Below are 13505 nucleotides of genomic sequence, written 5' to 3'. Positions count from 1 at the left end.
AGTGGGAAAGGATATCCTTTGTGGTAGAACATTCAAGTAGTGGGAAAGGTGATCTGGCTTCTCCATGTTAACCCTGCATGGTAAAGAGGGAGGGAGGAGAAATATGAAAAAAAGATACGCGAGGTAAACATTTGGGGAAGACTTTGAAGCATTTGGGAACTAGGAGCTTTAGAGTGGTCTGGAAAACTGCTGATGAGAGGAGGGGAGTTTGAAGAAGGGTTTTTCTCCCTGGATGGGAACTTGATCTCTTTAATGGTTTTTGATAAATGTGAGCAAAGGTTATATACTTCACTTTTTTTTTTTAAAGTTTTGATTTCTGTTCTTAATTCTGTTTCTCATGTTTTACTTTATGTATTTCTTTTACTGATTACATTTGCTAGATGTTTCCTTATATTTATTATTAAGGGTTATTTTTCAAAAAAGTAATTCTTGAATTTGTTACTTTTATGATTCTCTATAATTTGTTTTTGCCTTATTTATTTTCTCTTTATATTTTCTAAATTTTTTGAGTCAAATACTGAGTTAATATACATTATTATTAAAACATCTCTTTTCTTCTTATTAATTGAATTTTTTAAATAGCAAAGATATGAAAGATGTTGAATTGAATGCTGGGTTGGACCTGAGACTTACGGAGATGGCCTTGGCTGTTGATAACAAGGAAATATTTAATCTAGTTTCAACACCTGAACCATCAGGTTTCCTTGTGTCTCTAAGAGAAAGCATGTGTTCAAGAGGGTAAAGTGGAAATGGCATGGTATTCCTAGGATAAGGTTTTGTACCTTGTGTGTTTCACAAATATTTTTCCTTCCTGTTTTCTTACAAATGAGTAATTGTGTTAGGGTGTTCTCATCTCTTTTCTTCTTACCTGTACCACAGCTGTGAAACAATATGACCTGGGCAAGGATCTGCCATTAGTCTTTTATTTTATTTATTTATTTAAAAAAATTTTAAAAGCTTTTTTATCTTTAAGTACTCTGCACACCCAGCATAGGGCTCAGACTCATGATGCTAAGATCAAGAGTCACATCCTGTTATCAACTGATCCAGCCGGGTGCTCCCATTAGTCTTTTATATTTGGTATAATTTTATTTATTTATTTTTTAAAGTGGTCTCCATGCCTAGTATGGGACCCAGTGTGCTTGAACTCATGACCCTGAGATCAAGACCTGAGCTGAGACCAAGAGTCAGATGTTTAACCAACTGAGCCACCCAGGCTTCCCTATTTTATATGATTTTAAACTTCAACATTATCTTTTCAAGATAGGAATTCACATTTCAACTTTATTTGTACAATAAAAAAATTTGTCCCCAGTTAAAGGGTTTTTAGTTTTAATGAAGTACAACTTATTTTTTTCATGAATTATGCCTTTGGTGTTGTAAAGTCATCACCAAACCCAGGGTCACTAGATTTTATCTCATGTTGTCTTCTAGGAGTTTTATAGTTTTGTGTTTTCCATATAGGTCTGTGATCTGCTTTGAATTAATTTTTTTGTGATAGGTATAAAGTCTGTGTATAGATTCATTCATTCATCCATTCATTCATTTATTTTTAAAATATTTTATTTATTTATTTGGCAGAGAGAGACAGTGAGAGAGGGAACACAAGCAGGGGGAGTGGGAGAGGGAGAAGCAGGCCTCCCGCTGAGCAGGGAGCCTGGTGTGGGGGCTCAGGAGCTTGATCCCAAGACCCCAGGACTACAACTCGAGCCAAAGGCAGATGCTTAACGACTGAGCCACCAAGGTGCCCCTCATTTACTTATTTATTTTTTGAATATGATTATCTAGTTAAAGGATTTTTAAGCATTATCTGATGGGGTAATTTTTTTTTATATGACATTTTTCTTTCTTCCTTCCCTCCCAATGTCTCCTTCCCTGTAGTGAGAATCTGTGATTAAAGCAAAGAATTTAAAGGGAAAAGCATACAACTGCTAGCTGAAGGCCATGCAATTTAGACTACTTCCTGTCTAACTATTTGGTTTTTTTCCCCCCTGACACCTGTGGGGACTTTGAGGGGTGGGATGCATTCCCTGGGCTCTATGTGCCAACTTTCCAACTCCAGTGTAACCATCAGTAGAGTTCCCTTACCTCCTGTCTGTGCCTGCTTGTCAGTTCACAGGCACCATGGAATGGGAGGAATGGCCAGAAAACCATGCATTTGTCTTGGTATCATAATCCCAAACTCTCTTCAAGACTTGGGGGAAAATGAACAAGGGCAGCTACCACCGATGGTTAAGTGTGAAAAGTCAGTTCTTTGTAGAAGGTGTGATTGAATTGTCACAATTTGGAAAGAACTTGTCACTGGGCGATCTGCCCAGAGGCACTCTCCAAAACACCACAAAATCCTCCAGGAATCTTTTCATCTTTTGAAACTCCAGTTTGCATTTCCAGGAGCCTGGCTGACCTGCTGAGCACAGTGTTCTCTAATGGAAGAGTTTGTTTTTCAGTTACTGGTGGTGGCAGGAACACCGGAGTGGCATCTACTTTTTGAGAAAGAGATGGGAACTCATTCATAAGAAGGAGGTGGGCACAGAGAAGCCTCAGGCTGCCCAGGCATGTGGGTAAGCAGTGAGGACACGGAGGTCTTTGGGGACAAAAGGAGTTCCCATGCTAGGTTTGCCATGAGAAATAGAAACTGGTCCCTTCAAGAAGAGATCCCCCCCCCCCAACTTCTGCTGGATCCTAAGTAATATGGTCCACTGGACATAGAGGCACTAACTAAACGGTACCGAGGCTCCATTTTTGCCAGCCACCAGCCTTGGCAATAAGGCCATTGGGTAGGTGGCTTTAGTTTCACTTTGCTGAGGAATCTACAACTTAGCATGGTTCTGATACAGATTAAGTTGGGGTGAGGGATTGGATAATCTGAAGACAGAGCTCTTCCCTCATGTCCAGGTGCCCTTCCTGTATCCACATATAACATCTCCCTTAAACTGGTTCTTGAGCCTTGAATTTCAGTCAAGGTATGTTAGCAGGCAAGTTGAGAATGACCAAGCCTGGTTGAGGAGAAGGCGGTAACTCAGATGCCTATGGCATGTTATGTTATTCTTGCCTTAGTCCCCTTCATAAAAGAGCTGAGATACCGTCTACCTTGCAGGGTTACATGAAGTAATGCAGATAGAGCGCTTGGTAGATGGTCACTAAATAACTATGATGATTATGGCTAAGAGTTGTTTTTGAAGGAAACTTGGTGGAATTGGTTCAGTCTCTTTATAGAGATTCTTGTTTGCTTGCTGACAAAAGGAACTATGTACAACAGTGAACAGTCTTAAAATACTTATTTTAGTAGATGCCAAACATATATATATACCCTAGGACCAAATAAGGCATCCTTGACAAAACAAGTTATTTTTAATGCAGAAGAATTTCAAGAAAAATAACTTAGTCCCTCTTCTAAAGATAAGAGCTTACAGCAATAGTTTCCACATTAATTAATAAACTATTAAGGTTTTTTTTTTTTAAAGACTTTATTTATTGACAGAGAGAGACACAGCGAGAGAGGGAACACAAGCAGGGGGAGTGGGAGAGGGAGAAGCAGGCTTCTTGCTGAGCAGGGAGCCCAACACAGGGCTCGATCCCGGAACCCTAGGACAGCGACCTGAGCTGAAGGCAGCCACTCAATGACTGAGCCATCCAGGTACCTCTAAACTATTAAGTTTTTTTTCTTTTTTTAATTTCTTTTCAGCTTAACAGTATTCATTGCCTAAACTATTAAGTGTTTAAATGGGACAGTAATCTGAAGATTTTAGGTGAATTCACTTCACTGGCGTTTGGAGCTATAGTCAACTTCAAGATTAAACTTGCTGCCATTTGGCCTGGTGCAGATGAAATTTGTTGTGCCTGTATGAAAAGTGAACATTTTGTATGATTATACACACTTGTCATTCATTATAGTATCCACCCTCTGGATTCTTTCTTATGGGAAGGTTTTCTTTTTGTTTTATCCTCACAAAACCTGTGAGGTTTTAAACCAATGTGACTAATAGCATAGATGGTCAGCTGGGCTTCTCCTTCTTTGGCTCATTGCTTTCTAGATGGGACTACATAAAATAATTTTATTTTGCACATTATCTTCTCCTTATTTAAGATCTGAAGAGGAGTTGTCCAAAAGAAAAGTGAGGGACCTTTAAAGATGAACAATGTAGGCAGGCTCTTCTCTCACAATCGCGTTTGTTGGCTAGCCTAATAGGACTTTGTATTACAGTTAAAAGTGTTTCTGAACTGTTTTTTACTTTATCATCACTGTATTCATATGGCTTCTGTTTCTTGAGAGAAACCTAATTTTTGTCCTTTTAACAGAAATAGAATTAACCTAATTGCACAGTCATTTTCAACCATACAAAAGCCAGCATTAAAAATGAGCCAGTGGGAATAATTATGAGTCACAGAAGAGGTAAATGATCTGATACATAGTTCTTGTGCTTGAGGGATTTAATTTGACGTTAACAGAAAAAGGATTTTTCTGAAGAAAAAAAATCTTATCATTTAATCCACAATGTATTTAGCTACAGACATTCTACTAATATAGATAGATTCATTTGATGTTTTTCTGATTCATGTGGTGCTTAATAAAGGGGTTACTTTAGCTCTTGCATCTCAATTCATTGTTTTATGATTCTTTAATCTTAATTTTCATTGACTAGTGAGATAAAATAATTCTAGTAAGAGATTTTAGTATGTGCATATGAAAATTGGACATCTCCAGTAGTTAAAAAAATAAGGACATATAGGAATTGAACAATGTAACAAGTTAACTTTGTGCGTGTGTGTGCATACACCTGAGTGTGCATATACACTCTTGAATACAGGAGAAAGACCATACTTCCTTTGAATAGAGAAGAAACACTTTATTCCCCATATGTTCATGGGACATTTAAAATAGTTGATTCCATATTTTACCACAAAGAAAATTTGACATGTCTTTTTATTGTTTTACTTTTTGCAGTAATCATATATTATTTTCATATGCAAATAGCAAAATAAATAAAAAATTTAAAAATGTGTTTGCTTTATTTCTGATGTCTAGAGTAATGTTTGAGACATATTAGGAACTCAAAAGATGTTGGCTACATAAACGAACCAATGGATTTTAACATTTGTTGAGTACCTACTATGTGCCAGGCAGAGAACAGCAGGTAGTGCCTTCCAGCTGTGTGGTTTAAAGCCATTTGAGTTAAATGGAGTTTGTTATGTCACAGATCAAACCATGTGCCCTCACACATAAGTAACAGACAACAAGTCTGCAGTCATTCCTTTAGCCCATGACCCAGTTATACTTGGTCTCCAGCTGCACTGTAAGGGCTTCTGGTGAATTGATTTATTTAATTTTTTTTTTTTAAGATTTTTATTTATTTATTTAACAGACAGAGATCACAAGTAGGCAGAGAAGCAGGCAGAGAGAGAGGAGGAAGCAGGCTCCCAGCTGAGCAGAGAGCCTGATGCGGGCCTCGATCCCAGGACCCTGGGATCATGACCTGAGCCGAAGGCAGAGGCTTTAACCCACTGAGCCACCCAGGTGCCCTTATTTAATATTTTTAATGTATAGGTATACATTTCCCACACTTCATATGATAAAGAGTGGGGGAGGAGTGATAAGGACATATGGAGTAGGGAAAGCTTTCTGACGTTGAACATGCTGATTGCACTAGGTAAATCTGACATTCCTTTTCAGCTTTACCAGGAAAAATTCTGCTATCCCTAAGCACACTGGCTCTTTGGTTTGTTTTCCTTAACATTTTTTTTTTTGAAAGATTTTATTTGTTTATTTGAGAGAGAGATTGGTCACAGGTAGGCAGAGAGGCAGGCAGAGAGAGAGGGGGAAGCAGGCTCCCAACTAAGCAGAGAGCTTGATGCGGGCCTCGATCCCAGGACCCTGAGATCATGACCTGAGATGAAGGCAGAGGCTTAACCCACTGAGCCACCCAGGCGCCCCTTAACCATTATTTTTTACTTGTTATCTGGAAATAGGTTCTTTTTCATTTAAAATATATTTCATTTAAAAATATTTCTTTCCTCTTCAAAATGTTGGCTTAGTTGATGGGATTGAGTTTTTGCTGTAATAGCTGACTTGTTAATTGCTGGAATACTAATCACTATTGTGTGTACTCATTTTCTTAGACATTTATAATCAAGGGAAAGGAAGAGCTTATAACTGGATTAGGCTTTTCATTTCTTTCTTGTTAGGCATTTGCATAAAATTTGGAAATGTTTGTTGCCCATAGGCAATATCAGCATCGGTATTATAGGTATTACATTTTTCCACCCAAATGATGTGCATCTTTTTTTTTTTAAAGATTTTATTTATTTATTTATTTGACAGACAGAGATCACAAGTAGGCAGAGAAGCAGGCAGAGAGAGAGGGGGGAAGCAGGCTCTCCACCGAGCAGAGAGCCTGAGGCCGGACCTGATCCCAGGATCACGACCAGAGCCGAAGGCAGAGGCCTCAACCCACTGAGCCACTCAGGCGCCCTTGTGCATCTTTTTAAAGAAAAGGTTTTGTTTGTTTGCTCTAGAGAGAGAAAGTGTGCATATGAGTGTACAAGCAGGTGGCAGGGAGGGAGAACGAGGGGGAAAGAATGTCAAGCAGAATCCATGCTGAGTGCAGAGCACATGCTGGACTTGACCTAAGGACTCTGAGATCATGACCTGAGCTAAAACCAAGAGTTGGACGCTTAACTGACTGAGCCACCCAGGTGCCCCTGGGTTGTGCATCTTAATTAATGGTAGACAGAATAATAGGGGATGTATGTGTTTTTTTCTCCTTTTTTTTTTTTTTTTAAACTATCAGTTATTGAGAGCTTAGTATGTGCTGGGCACTGAACAGAGCTCTTTAATTCAAAGAAATTAAAATTTCCTTTAATTCTCACAACAATCTAATGAACAGGTGTGGTGAAGAAACCAAAGCTAAATGAAGGTAAATAATAAAACTAGTAACAGAAATTCTTCCTGGCTCAAAGTCCATGCTTTTTACCACTGCGTTATGTTTTTCCCATCTTTTGCATGGTCATATTCTGAAACTTGCCTTCTTATAGAACATCTCCATTATAGAATATTCAGGTAAAATTCAGGTATCCTGATCCCTGACTCCAGCCTGCTGCTTTTTCATAGCTTCATTTCCACTATATCAGTTTTTCACCATTGTCTAGATTTTCAGTTCCTTGGTCCTTTCACTTCCTCCCAATTTAGTATCCCCATCTTAGGTTTGCTTTCTTCTCCATGAACCTCATATTTGATTCTCTAAAATAATTTTCCCACAACCACCCCTTTTACTTCTATGCTAAACCCACTGTCCTATATCCTAACACTGAATTGATGCCTCAGTTTGCTTTCTTTGCTCCTATCTTAACATTAACTGATCGGGGGCACCTGGGAGGCTTTGTCGGTTAAACCTTCAACTCTTGATTTCTGCTCAGGTCGTGATCTTAAGAGTCGTGAGATCAAGCCCCGTGTTGGGCTCCACGCTTAGCAGGGAGTTTGCTTGTCCCTCTGCCTCTACTTCTCACATTGCTTGCACATGTGCATGCCTTCTCTCAAATAAAAAATAAAATCTTTAAAAAAAAAAGATTAGCTAATCAAGGTTAGGGGAAAAAAATCAGTAGACTTTATAATAAACCTCACAGATGGCTACCACTACACGTTTATGGCTTTAAACTCTTGCCAGGCTCTCCTTCCATTCTGTGGCATTGCTGTTTTCAGGTCCTTTCTTCATTGTCTTCAACAACAGTGCCGTGCCAATACCACTTTCCTTAAGTTCTCCTTCTCTTACTCTTAACTAGGTTTTCTCCTGCTTCTTCAAACAAATCGAGGCTGTGAAGCATTATCTTGTTCAACTTTCCATCCCCTTACTGCGACTTACCTACATACCTACCATTCTTGACTTTCTTCCACAGGATAAAGGGGATTCCTTCCTGTTCAAATCCAACTCCTCACCTTTACCTCAAGTCCAAGAAGGAAGCATTTGTGTTCTGGGCAGGAGGATGGAGGAAAAGAGGAAGAAGGGGATTAAGGACTCACAAATACGCTCTGAAGAAGTTTCCTGGAATCTCCTTCATGACTCTTCTTTTTGTATTACCATGGCCAGAATTCAGCCACAAGCCACAGGTGACCAAGCTTTAAGGGAGGTTGTGAAATATAACCTTTATTTTGGGCAAATCTATATCCAACTAAAAATTCTATTAGTACAGAAGCAGCACAGAATGAAAATCGGAGATAGCGAACAGTCTCTGCAGTCTCTGCCAGTGTTCTTTTGCACATGAAAAAAATTGAGTTGCCTTTCTCTTTCTTATTTTTTACTTATATTGCAAATGTTTTACAAATTTAGATCTTTTAATCTTTTAATTTAGTGTATGCTATCTCATGATACAGAGGTTTAAAATTGTTATGTCACTGAAACATGCATTCCTTTTTTTTAAAAAAAATTCATTGTTTCTGGAATTCATATTTTGCTTAAATAGTCCTTCCTTATCCATATGCTCTCATATTTTCTTTTACTTTTTAAAAAAACATTTTATTTATTTGAGAAAGAGAGAGAGAGCATGAGAGGGGAGAGGATGAGAGGGAGAAGCAGACTCCCTGCTGAGCTGGGAGCCCAATGTGGGACTCGAACCCAGGACTCTGGGATCATGACCTGAGTCAAAGACAGTTGCTTAACCAACTGAACCACCCAGACATCAGTTTACATATTTTCTTTTGGTACATTTATGCCTTTTTTTTTTTTTAAACTTTAGGTCTTCATTATATCTGGTATTTATAAATTTTGATCTAGTGTGACATAGGGATCTATCTATTTTTTAAATTTTTATTTAATGAACTCCCAACTCATTTTAAACTAGTCTTCATTCTCATTCATTTGAAGTACCATATGTACGGTGAACTAAATTTTGCTATGTACACAAGTCTGTTATGGGCTTCCTATTCCATTTCCATTGAGCTATTACTAAACTCACACCTCAGTTTTCATTACCATAGTTTTGCAGAGTTTCTTTATTCTTCACTCTTTTTCTTTTTCTCCCCGTTCCTCCTCCTTTCTCCTCTCTACTTCTGTTTCACCTAGCCAGGCTTGTTGGATGCTCCTATGAAGACGAGACAAATGGACATAGGCTTCCATCTCTGTTTCCTTCACTGTAGAATTTTCATCCTTTTCATACTCAGCAGCCTCCCATTTCTTTGCTGCCCGGTGTCACCCCTTCCAGGTCTTGCATTGTGTGGGAGGCTGGCATTGGAAGGATTGCTGCTTTTAGTTGACTTGTTCTTTGTGCTTCCTCCTTTCAATCCTTTGGATACCGTGTGTGTATAAAATCTGTTTCTCTTTATCACTATATTCTAAAATTTTCCCTAAGCTCTCTGAAGATGTAAAAACGATTGTTAATCTCAGTATATGCGGAGTCACCTCTTTATTTCCTTTTGTTTATTTTTTTTTGATTGCCTGACTGTTTTCTTCAGGAAGGATGAAGCTGTTCTCTGACTCAGTGAGCTGCCGAATCTCAAAACCAGGTAGCACATGAGTGTTCTGTGATGCTCACTGGTTTCATATGGCTGTGGAAACCATTTGCTGCCTCAAGTTTTGGCTGAACTTGTCCTGCATGCAGATAATGAGGAAATGCTGGGGTGTGGTTCTGCAGGTTGAGAAATGGGCACACCTCTCCCTATGGCTCTATCTCTCCAGGCTCTTTGGGCTACTTTGACTTTTTGTATTGTTATGGCCTCTCTGATCATTGTTCTTCAACATTTTATTGGCTTGTCTATAGTCACTTTTCTAGATGATCATTCTATTCAACTTGTCAGAGTCTAATAAAAAAAAACAGCTCAGGATTTTGACTTTGATCGTATTTAATTTATCAACTAATGGAGGGATATTAACCTTTTTGACCATGTTGGATAAGCAGAACAGATTCCAATGACAGGAGTTGGGACTGTATTGGTTTTTATGAGTATGTGTGTGTACGTGTGTGTGTGTGTGGGGTGGTGGTGGTGGGAGGTAAACATGGAGGGCTTTTCTTTACAGCGTCATCTCAGTAGAATTTTAGGGGTTAAGTAAATTTACTTGTTTAGTCAGATAACCATCTTTTCTTTTTTTCTTTTTTTTTTTTAACTTTATTTTATTTTTTCTGTGTTCAAAGATTCATTGTTCATGCATCACACCCAGTGCTCCATGCAATACGTGCCCTCCTTAATACCCACCACCAGGCTCACCCAACCCCCTGCCTCCCTCCCCTCCAAAACCCTCAGTTTATTTCTCAGAGACCAAAGTCTCTCATGGTTTGTCCCCCCACTCTGATTCCCCCCAGCTCCCTTCTCCTCTCCTTCTCCCAGTGTCCTCTGTGTTATTCCTTATGCTCCTCAAGTAAGTGAAACCATATGATAACTGACTCTCTCTGCTTGACTTCTTTCACTCAGCGTAATCTCCTCCAGTCCCATCCATTTGATACAAAAGTTGGGTATTCATCCTTACTGATGGACAGCCAGCCCTCTTGAATAGAAACTCTTGATACCTTTTATGAGACAAAGCAATCTATATTTAAAAAGGAATCAAGGCCAAATAAGCCAATACGGTTTGGTTTACATTAGAATGTTAATGAATGCACATAAAATCGCTGAATGCACACTGAAAGGTTGCCATGGTAACAGTCATTTTCATGAAATGATTTTAGATACTGGATTCTTGAATGATGGCATGCCTTGTTATTTGCTTTAAGGCATCTTTAGTGTTCTCTCTCTCTCTTTTTCATTTCCTTGGAGGACAGAAAATGGGAAAGGGACCTATACCTGCACAATTCTTTGACTGAAAGCAACAGAAATAAATTTTTACTCATTGAAGCAAAAAATATATTTATTGGTAGGATGAAAGCATGGTTCACAGAGTTGAAGGAAATGTGAACAGGAAGTTTTGGGGGTGGAGTCTGGAATATAGAGCAACTCTGAGAACCTGGGAAGCAGTAATCACAAGACAGCGTCTTCAGGAAGAATAAGTGAACTCTTATCATTTTCAGTTTTGTGTCCCTACGTTCAAGGTTTAAATTCTAGGAAGTTTCTGATCTGCCTGGTTTGAAAGAAAATTCTGTGTACGCACACAAACAGAATTTTTTATTTTCTTGTAGAAAGGATTGTTGCAGAGAGATTCTTACATTGCAAACTCTTTCAGATTATAAATCACAAGCCATAGATAATAGATTAGGGATGTCCATAAAAGGAATTCCAGGTTCAAAAGGAGAAAAAATTAGGCTTGAACACTTTCATTTCTCTGTGCAGTTTTTTTTTAAACTTGTCATTCTTTAGAATTTTTTTTTTACCCTCCATGTACCTGTCTTTCTACTGTCATATCTTATTTTTCTTCATTTTTAAATTTTTATCAGTGAATTTCATTCATGAGGGTGTTCTGCTTTATTATTTTCTCTACCAAGGACCTCCACTGTGGCACCTCCCCTACCTTTACCTCCCTTCTAGAATTGTGACACATTTTTAGATCCTACTTCCTCCCTTCCTTCTATTTCTTTAGTGTCCTGCATTTATGACTAGATAAGTATGAAAACAAATGTTACTGAGTAATTATTTCTTATTAGATTTTAAAGTAATCTCTGTACCCAGTGTGGGGCTTGAACCCACAACTCCAAGGTCAAGAGTCTCATGCTCTACTGGCTGAGCCAGCCAAGCGCCCTGAAATGTTACTGTATTATTGGTTAAGAGTGAATTCATGTTACATTTGGAAGATTGCATTGTTGTTCCCAATTCTTCAACCCTCCGTGGGTGTCAGCCCTTTTGTCAGATGGCTTTGTGGTGGTTCCTCTTGCTAGAGATGGAATATATTTTTCTGTCCTACTGGTGTTGGGATAGGCCATGTAATTTGCTTTGGCCAATGAGATGTTAGTGAACATGATGACAACAAAGGCTTCAAATATGCTGACATGTTTGGTTGCCCTCCTGTGCTTCTGCATTGCCATAAACATATCCTGGGTTCTTCTGTAGTCCCAGAAGAATGATGACATGTGGAGCAGAGCTGCCCCAATCAATTCACACATCCACAGTATAAGGCTGAGCTGTCCCAGCAGATATGCAGATTTATGAACATAAGAATAAATAATTCCTGTTGCATTCTTTTTGGTTTTGGGTAAATCAGCAGCAGCATTTTTTTTTTAATTTTTTATTTTTTCAGCTAACAGTATTCATTAATTTTGCACCACACCCAGTGCTCCATGCAATCTGTGCCCTCTCCAATACCCACCACCTGGATGGAGAACAGAAGGGAATTGAGGGAAATTGGAAGGAGAGGTGAACCATGAGAGACTATGGACTCTGAAAAGCAGCAGCATTTTTGTGGTAGAGTTAACTGATACATTACTTATCCAGTGAATGTGTTTTCATTTAAACAAGAGTCCTCTGGAGTTCATGCCTTCATCCATGTGCATGACTATAGAGATTCATGCATGGTAGGGAGAAAATGCTAGGCAGAAGGTATCTTGTGGGATCCCCTTAGAATATAAGAGGAGGCAAAACCCTATTAAATGTATATTGGTTTTGCACACTTAATGATCATTGTTTTTGTAAGAAAAGTGAAGTAGATTCTGAAAAGCCTTTATAACAGTATAGTTATCCAGAATTATTTCCCAACTAAGTACATTTTCATTGTAATTCTAGTATAGATTAGAGAGTGACTAGCTTATTATAAGCTTGCTAGGGCTTTTATGGGCTCTTGAAACTCTTTAATGTGGTATCTAAAAAATATGGTATCCAGCAGATTTCTAGGCAGAAGTTTACCAAGGGGAAAGTTATCAACACTTTCCTGGAAGTTGCTCTCTCTAACAGATTGACTCTGAGGTCAAAACTCTACTTCTGTTTTTTTGGATTTTTTTTTTTTTTGTCTATAAAAAAAAATCAGTGCTTGTTTGATTTACTCATATTAATATTAAATAGGAGTCCTCTTATTTGTATTGATGATAGCAGTGTCCCCACCAACCTGGTTCCTGTCCTTTCTCCTTATCCCAGGTTGATTAGACTTTTTAATAAACAAGAAAGTTATTTTCATTTCTTCCGCTATTGAAAAAATGTGGCTAATCTTTATAGTGGCAAGCACTGCTGTCAACTAATATAGAGTACCATAGTCCTAGTTCAGGAAGGCAGCCTATGGAAAAAGTTCACCTCCGCTGGTTGTGTGTATGTGTGTGTGAAGTCTCTTTATCACTAAAACATGGACAAATTGACCAGGTAATGCCTTTTGGGATAGTCCTTATTGTCCAGATAACTAGGGTCCTGAAAGAAGCCCAGTTCTCTAGGCTTGCATATCCCAAATTCACTGGTTTTGGCCTTAGGTGGGGTCTCAGTGGGCTTGGATGGAGTTCAGTTGTACAACTCTTGAACTTTCCTGGAAATTGATTGAAATCTTCCTTTGTGTCTTAAGCATAATTTTGTAATTTTCTCTCAATGTATATCTTCCACATTTCTTAAGTTTATTCAGAGTGATTATTCTTTATTTTATTTTTATTTTTAAAGATTTATTTATTATTTTACAAAG

The 13505-nt window shown here is 38.4% G+C and overlaps 1 protein-coding gene across 3 annotated transcripts in view; it reads left to right on the top strand.

Annotated features, from left to right (window-relative positions):
* Positions 1–13505, top strand: part of APTX (aprataxin) — a 62695-nt gene that overhangs the window by 26355 nt on the left and 22835 nt on the right. Inside the window, exons 9-10 of one of the 3 annotated variants that reach the window (XR_001181672.2) lie at positions 7891–8101; positions 9443–9811. The gene's annotated coding sequence lies outside the window, so the exon portion shown is untranslated. Of the gene's footprint in view, positions 1–7890; positions 8536–9442; positions 9812–13505 lie in introns of those variants that run through there. The other 2 variants (XR_006606671.1, XM_004765348.3) reach the window with 2 other exon arrangements.

The sequence above is a fragment of the Mustela putorius genome, unplaced genomic scaffold (genome assembly GCF_011764305.1).
Source record: "Mustela putorius furo isolate JIRA1106 unplaced genomic scaffold, ASM1176430v1.1 tig00000421_pilon_pilon_pilon, whole genome shotgun sequence".
Classification (NCBI taxonomy): Eukaryota; Metazoa; Chordata; class Mammalia; order Carnivora; family Mustelidae; genus Mustela; species Mustela putorius.
The sequence above is the reverse complement of the archived record's forward strand: the minus strand, read 5'-3'. Positions and strand labels throughout refer to the sequence as shown.